Source organism: Babylonia areolata, chromosome 17, assembly GCF_041734735.1.
Source record: "Babylonia areolata isolate BAREFJ2019XMU chromosome 17, ASM4173473v1, whole genome shotgun sequence".
Taxonomy (NCBI): Eukaryota; Metazoa; Mollusca; class Gastropoda; order Neogastropoda; family Buccinidae; genus Babylonia; species Babylonia areolata.
In genome coordinates, this window is record NC_134892.1 from 996,312 (window position 1) to 1,003,811 (window position 7,500).

Sequence of the window (7,500 nt, forward strand, 5' to 3'; positions counted from 1 at the left end):
TGTATGAAGAAAGAAAAGACGCAATACAACGAAGACAGACGCAATATAAGTAAGAGCGACGCAATATAACGAAGACAGACACAGTGTATGAAGAAAGACTCAAACAGCGTGCCTAACTCATGAAAATGATGATGAAAAATTAATCAAATTTCAAGGAAAAAGTCGAAAAACAATATGTTTGTTTGCTTGTTCGTTGTTGTTGTTGTTTTTTCGGGGGGGCGGGGGGTCTGAAAAAAATAAGGTAAACATTTTCGAATTCCGGTGCCATGTAGAAAAGGGCACACACACACACACACACACACACACACACACACACACACATTCTTTCTCTCTCTCTCCACCTCCCTCTTTCTGTCTGTCATGCTCTATTGTTCTTGCATCTATTCCCCTTGGGTGGTATATGTTGATATTATATACTCTGTGTGTGTGTGTGTGTGTGTGTGTGTGTGTGTGTGTGTGTGTGTGTGTGTGTGTGTGTGTGTGTGTGTGTGTGTGTGTTTGCCTTTGCACCGTTAATGTGTGTGCGTGTGTGTGTGTGTGTGACTCTGTGTGTGTGTGTGTGTGTGTGTGTGTGTGTGTGTGACTGTGACTCTGTGTGTGTGTGTGTGTGTGTTTGCCTTTGCACCGTTAATGTGTGTGCGTGTGTGTGTGTGTGTGACTCTGTGTGTGTGTGTGTGTGTGTGTGTGTGTGTGACTGTGACTCTGTGTGTGTGTGTGTGTGTGTGTGTGTGTTTGCCTTTGCACCGTTAATGTGTTTGTGTGTGTGTGTGTGTGTGTGTGTGTGTGTGTGTGTGTGTGTGTGTGTGTGTGTGTGTGTGTGTGTGTGTGTGTGTGTGTGTGTGTGTGTGTGTGTGTGTGTGTGTTGGCTCAGTTGATCCAACATACATTGGCCCGCGTTCTTTGAAGGCTTCAATTGGACTTGTGCCATGGAGTGTTGCTGGGATACCCACCACGCAAAACACTGCTGCAGGTTCTGACACATTTATGGAAGTCTGTCGTCGCCAAAAGAAAAAAGAAAAGCAAATAAACAAGAGCAATAAAACCGATTGATTGTTTGGGGGAGGAGGGGGGGGGAGAGGGTGAGTGGGGAGGGTTGGGGGGGGGGGGGTGAGGGGTACGAGGGGGCACGGGGGGAGGGGCGGAGGGGTGTTGTGGCGGGGGGTGGGGGTGTTGATTTCTTGTCCTACTTTAAAAGAAAGTATCTTGCCTTGTACGACGATAACCCAGAATAGGTTCGTTCTTTTCTACCCCGAGTTTGCGAACACACACACACACACACACACACACACACACACACACACACACACACACACACACACGAATACATACATACATACATACATACATACATGCATACCGTGGGGTGTAGAATCGTTCAACAGGCCAGTTGTTAGATGTCCGTGGAGACCGCATGAGGAATGAAACGTCAAGCCATATCAGGCATACAATGGGCTCTCTCATTCAGACACACTTCTAATGACCCTTAGTTCGTTTTGAATGGGTTTAAAGCGTCCCCCACTCCCCATAATGCTCACTTCTCTCTCTCTCTCTCTCTCTCTGTGTGTGTGTGTGTGTGTGTGTGTGTGTGTGTGTGTGTGTCTGTTTGTCTCTCTCTCTCTCTTTGTTGCTTGTTTGCTTTCAAAGTTTTCAAGCTTTTTTTTCTTCTCTACTGGCCGAAAAGCGGTTTGGTTGTTACTGCATTTGAGAGAGAGAGAGAGAGAGACAGAGACAGAGAGAGATAACGACAACGATAATGATAACAATAACGTTTATGATCTTTCGTTTAGATGAAGGCCAAAACCCCTTACTAAAGGGGGTCACATAAAAGAACATGAACAAAAGAATATGACACAATAAATAGATATCACAAATCAACCAAAATTGCTGATACAATATTCAACAACATTCACGAAATATTAATTCGTAGTCTCTTCGGTGCTGTTTGGAAATCGCCAAGTTATGTAGAGTAAACTCATGTCTTGACGACATGAACAAATTAAATATAAAAGTAGATGGATCTTTGTCATATTTTGGTTATACTGATGTTTGTTTGAGGTCACTTAAGACAGGGCAACATAACTGTAATTCATCTTCCTTACCTAGACGGCAGAATCCACAGGTGTATATCAGCTCACTTACAACACTATATCTGAAAATAGGAACAGCAATATAGAAATACCAAATCTGTTTTGATATCTCTAAATTTCCATCTCAGTATATGGTTCTATCGCAAGCGGTGTCTTGAGTCCAAATCATGCAAATGTATGATGGAGAGATGGAGGAAGACAGAGAGAGTGTGTGAGTGTGTGCATGCGTGTCTATGTGTGTGTGTGTGTGTGTGTGTGCATGAGTGCGTGTGTGTGTATGTGCGTGCGTGCGTGTGTGTGTGCGTGCGTGTGTGCATGAGTGCGTGTATGTGTATGTGCGTGTGATTATGGCCATGTGTGTGTGTGTGTGTGTGTGTGTGTGTGCGGTGTGTGTGTGTGTGTGTGTGTGTGTGTGTGTGCGGTGTGTGTGTGTGTGGATTGTACAGAGAATAATAATGATGATAATAACTGGACATCTGTCAGCGCTTTCATCATTGCACAAAGCGCTTTACAATCCACACACACACGCATAGGAAACACACTCAGTCCACAACTCACAATCATGCACAATAAACATATATACGCGCATACAAACTCGTACGTACAGTTTCAGTTTCAGTTTCAGTAGCTCAAGGAGGCGTCACTGCGTTCGGACAAAACCATATACGCTACACCACATCTGCCAAGCAGATGCCTGACCAGCAGCGTAACCCAACGCGCTTAGTCAGGCCTTGAGAAAAAAAACAAAACAAAAAACACAAAAAAAACACGGGGGAATAAATAATAGATAAGCTTGCATAAATAAATAAATAAATAAATAAATAATAGTTATAATATAGAAAAAGGTAGTAGTAATAATATTAGTAATACTAATAAAATGATAATAATAAAACATAAATAAATAAATAAATAAATACAACAATGGTGATAAATAAGCAAATAAATGTAAAATATGAAGACACACATTCACACATACACCCACACATGCATAACAGAAATGCACCAGACATGCAGTTTCACATATATGAAAGCACAGTCAAATACATATAAACGTACATGAGCTCCAACACACACACACACACACACGCATTACCGTGCACCTCCTCTACCCCCCTCCCCCACACACTCATTTCTAGTCTAAGTATCGCAGCTTCCACGGCACACACACACACACACACACACAAACACACACTCACAGAGATGAACACTTACTTGTACAAGCACATATGAAAGCACAGTCAAATACATATAAACGTACATGAGCTCCAACACACACACACACACACACACACACACATTACCTTGCACCTCCTCTACCCCCTCCTCCACACACTCATTTCTAGTCTACGTATCGCAGCTTCCACGGCACACACACACACACACACACACAAACACACGTACAATACATACATACACACATTCATTCGGCGCACACAGTACAGCGTTACAAAATATACCTTCACAATCCAGTGACTGCTTTCACGTATGACAGAGGGACCAGAGGAAATGCTGCTGGAAGAGGTCAGATTTGAAGGAAGGCAGTGAGGGGCTGTGACGGACGTGGTGAGGCAAAGAGTTCCATATCTGAACAGCAGATGATGTAAAGGCTCGACCACCGTGCTGTTCTATTTTGTAGTTTGGAACGCGGAAGGTTCTATCATCGCCGAGGAAGGTTCTATCATCGCCGAGGAAGGTTCTATCATCGCCGAGGGAATAGAAGAAGACGGAGAAGAAGAAAGCACTCTTCACCACACAGTTTCAAAACCCGACACAAGACGGATTCCTTTTCTCTCCTCTTCTCCAGGCAACCCTCTGACCAGGGCCAACACCCACAGGGCAGTTTCCGGGGTCTAAACGGAAGTGACGCCTTTCTGCCATGACAGCCCCTTTGCGCTTGGTGACGTCACTACGGTCACGTGACACCGCTGACGTCAGCCCCCGTACCCCCACCCCTCTTTCATAGAAATTGATGCATCGTCGTCTTTTGAAGTGAGTTGTCCATTTTCTTCTTTTTGTTAGGGTTTTTTTTTCCGTTTTTTGTGTGTGTGTTTGTGTGTGTGTGTGTGTTTTTTGTGTGTGTTTTTTTGTCCCCCCCCCTCCCCCACCGTTCCTTGAGGAAATTGGGTCCCTGTTTTCACAATGGAGCAGGGCGCCGTGCTTTGTGCTGTGTCAACAACAAGGAAGTCGACGTTCTGATCTAACAGGTTCGCCCAAGCGATTTGATCCAGAAGGTGGTCTCCAAAGACTTTGAAGATCAGTGATTGTCATTTTGTGCTTCGTCACGCTTTGGGCTCTTGCCGCCGTGTTTGTATTGTGTTGTGTTGTATTTTGGTGTAATTGTATTGTATTTTGTTGTATTGTATTGTACTGCATTGTATTATATTGTATTGCATTGCATTGTATGTATTGCGCTGCGTTGCGTTGCGTTGCGTTGTGTTGTCAGTTGCGCCGCGTTGTGTTGTGTTGCGTTGCATTGTGTTGTGTTACGTTGCGTTGTGTCGTGTTGTGTTGCGTTGCATTGTGTTGTGTTGTGTTGCGTTGCATTGTGTTGTGTTACGTTGCGTTGTGTCGTGTTGTGTTGTGTTGTGTTGTGTTGCATTGTGTTGTGTTACGTTGCATTGTGTTGCGTTGCGTTGCGTTGCGTTGTGTTGCATTGTGTTGTGTTGCGTTGTGTTGTGTTGTGTTACGTTGTGTTGTGTTACGTTGCGTTGTGTTGTGTTGCGTTGCGTTGTGTTGTGTTGTGTTGCGTTGCGTTGTGTTGCGTTGCGTTGCGTTGCGTTGCGTTGCGTTGTGTTGTGTTGTGTTGCATTGTGTTGTGTTGTGTTGCATTGTATTACGTTTTGTCAAACAGATTTCTCTGGGTAAACTTGGGGCTGCCCTCTCCGGGGAGATAAGAGTGTGTCACCACACTGCATTACCACCCATATTTTCTGGTCAGTTTGGAGTGTCTTTGGCTATCAAAGAGGGTATTTCTACAGTCTTTTCTTATACCAAGGGCATCCATTTTGTCGCCGTGGGTTCTTTTACGCGCGCAAAGTTCCGTGCATCCTGCAGCCGGGCCTCGGTCTCTTCCGAAGGACTAGCACAGAGACCAGGGGTAAACCTGCAGTTTTGGGAGAGGGTTCATGACAGATCGGGTCATCTGGTTGTGGGCTGTATGACAGGCAGCATGACAGCATGACAGTCAGCATGATAGCATGACAGTATGATAGCATGACAGTATGATAGTATGATAGTTAGTATGACAGTCAGTATGACAGTATGACAGTCAGTATGACAGCATGACAGTCAGTATGATAGTATGATAGCATGACAGTCAGTATGATAGTATGACAGTCAGTATGACAGCATGACAGTCAGTATGATAGCATGACAGTCAGTATGATAGTATGATAGTTAGTATGACAGTATGATAGCATGACAGTCAGTATGACAGTATGACAGTCAGTATGACAGTATGACAGCATGACAGTCAGTATGACAGCATGACAGTCAGTATGATAGTATGATAGTCAGTATGACAGTATGATAGCATGACAGTCAGTATGATAGTATGACAGTCAGTATGACAGTATGACAGCATGACAGTCAGTATGATAGTATGACAGTCAGTATGACAGTATGATAGCATGACAGTCAGTATGATAGTATGACAGTCAGTATGATAGTATGACAGTCAGTATGATAGTATGATAGTCAGTATGATGGTATGATAGTATGACAGTCAGTATGACAGTGTGATAGCATGACAGTCAGTATGATAGTATGATAGTCAGTATGACAGTATGATAGTATGACAGTCAGTATGATAGTATGATAGTCAGTATGACAGCATGACAGTCAGTATGATAGTATGATAGTCAGTATGACAGTATGATAGTATGACAGTCAGTATGATAGTATGACAGTCAGTATGATAGTATGACAGTCAGTATGATAGTATGACAGTCAGTGTGGTAGTCGTGACCGACTATGGCCATCAGAACTGCAGTGGAGACAACTGCTGTCCTATCTGGGGTAGAATTTGATCATGCTAAAGTTACATCCCCACTCCTTCGGCCAAGAGGGTTTTAGGACAGCCGGCTTTGTGAATGGTTATCAAAGGCCAACAAGCCCCCAAGGCTGCAGCACCAAGTGCCAGTGCAATTTGGCCTCCAAGTTCGAGAGTCACAGTCCTTCTCAAAAGACAAAGCTGTAAATGACTTCCCATTGAAATGGAGAAACCACTGCTCATACAACTCTCACTTTGCTGTTGGCCCACCTGTAAGCTCATGTCCACCTGTGATACAAGCCGAGCGTTGGCATGACAGGGGGCCGAGGGGGGAGGGAGGGGTGGGGGGGCTGGTTCGGTAAGAAAAATATTATCCACGGTCAAGCTCCTCGTCTGTTGGTGCACAGGTCACACCACTTGTCAAGACATCTTTGTCAGGGTGTCAACTGATTTGTAACGAAGGTTTTGATTTATTTGCTTTTTTTATTATTTTTTTCTTTTCTCGGATATTATCCAAACTACCGAGTTTGTGAGAGACAGAGCCTCAGTCAAAAGGTTTCAAGGGTCTTGATCCGCTGCCCTTGACGTCACGTAATATGGGGAGTGTGTGTATGTGGGAGTAGGGGCGTGGGGGGGGGGGGGGAGATGTGCAGAGCGCGGGGGTGGGAGAGGGGGTGGAGGTGGGGGTGGAGGAGCTAGAGTCTGTAGGGGGTTAGCGTGGTGATGACCGTTTAACACAACGTGAACACTGTTGCAGGTTGTGAGCGGTGTTTCCCCATGATTTCCCACTGCCGGTGGGGGAGGCTATCGATTGGTTCCACCACCATCTCTGACCTACATTTCTCTAACCGCCTCCTGGTTCCGACGCAGATGACGAACCACTCAACCGTGTCGGGGTGTGGGGCTAGCCGCGGACAGCGTGACAGTGTTTGGGTTGTGGGCCTTGTGGACCTGGCTCTTATTCCTGTCGGGTCCTTCAACCTACCTGCTGCATGACCAGGTCCGACACCTTGGTCAGCAGAGAGACAGACGAGTGAAGCATGCTGCAACAAACGGCGGGTGATGGTGGCTGACCATCGCTATCGATCGGCGGTTGAGAAGCAGCATGAGCGAACAGCGAGCCTGACTGAATGGCGACAATGTTTCTCTCTCCACACAGACTGCTCTGACTCGTACAACTTTCTGCGCCAGTGGTGAGAAGAGAGACGTCATTTTTTGTGTGAGTGTGTGTTATACGTCAGGCAACTAAAGACGTCATTTTTTGTGTGAGTGTGTGTTATACGTCAGGCAACTAAAGACGTCATGTGTGTGTGTGTGTGTGTGTGTGTAGTCGTAGTCTTCAGTTTAGTCTTCCACTTTAAGTGATATTTGACGGAAAAAAGAGGGGGGTGGGGGGGGGTGTGGGGGGGGGGTGGAGGGCGG

At 45.4% G+C, this 7,500-nt stretch overlaps 1 protein-coding gene across 2 annotated transcripts in view; it reads left to right on the forward strand.

Annotated features, from left to right (window-relative positions):
• The window catches only part of LOC143291424 (uncharacterized), a 28,602-nt gene that overhangs the window by 13,931 nt on the left and 7,171 nt on the right, over nt 1-7,500 (forward strand). The window contains exons 2-3 of one of the 2 annotated variants that reach the window (XM_076601268.1): nt 3,892-4,076; nt 6,836-7,271. The exons of the other annotated variant lie outside the window; for it this stretch is intronic. The gene's annotated coding sequence lies outside the window, so the exon portion shown is untranslated. The remainder of the gene's footprint in view (nt 1-3,891; nt 4,077-6,835; nt 7,272-7,500) is intronic. 2 annotated transcript variants of the gene reach the window in all.